Genomic DNA, 2,796 nt, shown 5'->3' on the forward strand with positions numbered 1-2,796 from the left:
GTAGGATACAAATCATTCTAGTGATCCCGTAAACGCACATATCAGTTTAGTGATCCCGTCGGATATACATATTAGTCTAGTGATCCCATCAGATACACACATCAGTTTAGTCAACAATACCATCCATCAATATATGTAACTAAACTATACATCACAGTTACACCATCTAATTCCAATCCATAGTACAAACCATCTATATGTAAATACACCTAACAGTCAAAACATCAACGTTCAGTCAAAAGCACAACCCACCAATATATCTAAACTACACATAACAGTCAAGTCGTCTATACTCAATGAAAAGTGTAAACTTTCAATACTTTCTATCTATACATAACAGTCGAACTAGTGCATTCATTATATTATAACTTTCGTCTCAGTCAATACGTTCCAATTCTAAATTGAGTCAAGTAGTAAAAATCCTTTACCTTACGCTTAGCTAAGATTCTTTATAAAAGAAGTCCAATGAACCAACCTAACATACACACAAAGGATTCAAACACCATATTAAGCAAAGCCACCCAACAAAAAATACCCAATTGCAAATTCAACAACCTACGCAGGTGAATGGAGAATCGAACTCCAAGTCAAGCTTGTTGGAAACTAAAGGAATTCGAGCGCTAACACTTCAAAGATTTAATAGTAACCTCAAATTAAATTACCCAATGATTACACTTAGAATGGCTATGGAAACAACTACAAAACGCACAAATTCACCCTTGCTACAAGACTTACAACAAGGCAGAAGTTGCTAGCAAGAAAAGTGAAGAGTTAGCTGGCAGCTCGACTTAGAAAGGTGGCTCAAATCAGCTTGGGTAAAGATGGAAAAATGGTGCGCAGCTTGGAGTGGAAGTGAGTGGCTCGGGTTGGCTCCACGGCGGGCTTCACGTGCGACGAGCGATTGGCCCCGTTGAGATTCACCAAATGCAGAGGATGGGTGGAGAAGCTTCACGGGTGAAGATCGATTAGAACCAAAAGAATCGTTTAACGACGAGTGCGAAAACCATAATCTGTACGAACGAACCTAATGCCTCAGCTTGGCTAATGACGATCGACGAGGAATGTGACAGAGAGTGGGTGATAAACTAAGGTTGGCTGGATGAAGAAAACAAAGGAGAAGAGTGAGGACGATGCTGGTCGGGTGAAGGAGAAAAGGAAGGATGAGGCACGCGTGATGAGGGTTCTTTTTTTTTTTTTTAAAAAAATAATAATAAGGTTAATTTTCATAAATATAACAAACCACTACAATATTTACGGCTCGCGTAACAAAGCCTATAAAGTTAGCAATTTTTAAATATTTCAGGTTTGCCCTTCTATCATTCTTCTCCTCTTCCCTACAATTTTTTTTATCGTTTTTCTGCTTTTTCCTTTTCTTCTTTTTTCTGTTGCGATTTCTTTCCATCGTCTTTCTTCTTTTCTTCTTGTTTCTCTTTTTTCTGCGATTTCTTTCCATCGTATTTGTTCTTTTCCTCTTCTTTTTTTTATATCATTTAAATTTGGATTTAAATTTGGGCAACCACATTTAAATGATCTTGTTTAAAAAATAGCAAAATAAAAAAGATTGTGTATAAAGAATGTTGAAAAAAATCGTTTAGATTGGAGTAGTCAAATGTAAACGATCGTGTAAAAAAGGTAAAAGATCGTGTGAAAAAATAAACGATCGTGTAGACAAATCTAAATGATCGTGTCCCAAAAAAATTGAAATTTTTTTTAGCCAAATCTAAACGATCGTATAACCAAATTTAAATGCTCGTGTAACCAAATTAAACGATTGAATTTAAAAAGTAAATTGTTTAGTTTTGAATTGCCAAATCTAAACGATCGTGTACCAAACAATAGTCAAATCTAAACGATCGTGTACCAAATATATTATATGCGTTGTTGACGATGTGGTTGACAGGACATTTTTGGTATTTTCCATTGTGGGTCTGTAGGCTTTTTCCGTTTTTAGAATTGTTTTATACAGTGTAAATATTTTACCGCTTTGTTATAGTTTTGTAAAGACCCCTAATAATAATAATAATTATTATATTATATTATTATTCATATTATCTTTTTTTTTTCTTTTCTCTTTTACAAAATCAAATAACATAACACCCAACAAATAAAATCTTAATAACTTAAGGTAATAATGTTAAGAAATTACCTCAAAATTTTGGGGGTGTTATAGTGTATGAGATTGTTGAGCATGTTTTAGTCTATACTTGAGATATTTTAAGCTTGTAGTAACCTAACAGGGTAGTTTGTCCTTTGCACAGAGGTCTTTCGATAAGGGTGTCTAGTTGGTGCCAAAGTTTCCATCACCTAGACTAAATAGAGATGGAAACTCTATGGACGCCTAGATTTCCCATCTCAGATAAATTATAATGAGATAGGAAGTTGAGATGTGTAGAGTTATCTCGTAATTATACAAGAAGTCGGGGTATAGCAAGAAAAGAAAAGAGAAAAGTTTAAGACATGAGTTTGAGAAATCTAAAATGCTTTGCTAAGTTTATCTACTGCACAATGATTTATATGCATGTTTTGTTTTTAAAAGCTATCACTGATGGGGTTTTATAGCCTACTCTTTCAAAATGTTTTACCTTTTTCTAGGTAGACATTGTGGTTCCAGTGCCTAACTACATTCCGCCTACTCTGCTAGAAATTTGAATTATTTTGTGTATAACTAATTTCCATTCGCGTATTAAGTCTGTAATTAAGATAGTGAAGAACTAAGAAAGTTGTCGTCTGTAATAGGCTAGTAAAGAACCAACTGAGTTGAGATTGTATGTAGTAGTGTTCGTATTGTCGTTTTCC

This window comes from Cucumis melo, chromosome 5 (assembly GCF_025177605.1).
Source record: "Cucumis melo cultivar AY chromosome 5, USDA_Cmelo_AY_1.0, whole genome shotgun sequence".
Lineage (NCBI taxonomy): Eukaryota > Viridiplantae > Streptophyta > Magnoliopsida > Cucurbitales > Cucurbitaceae > Cucumis > Cucumis melo.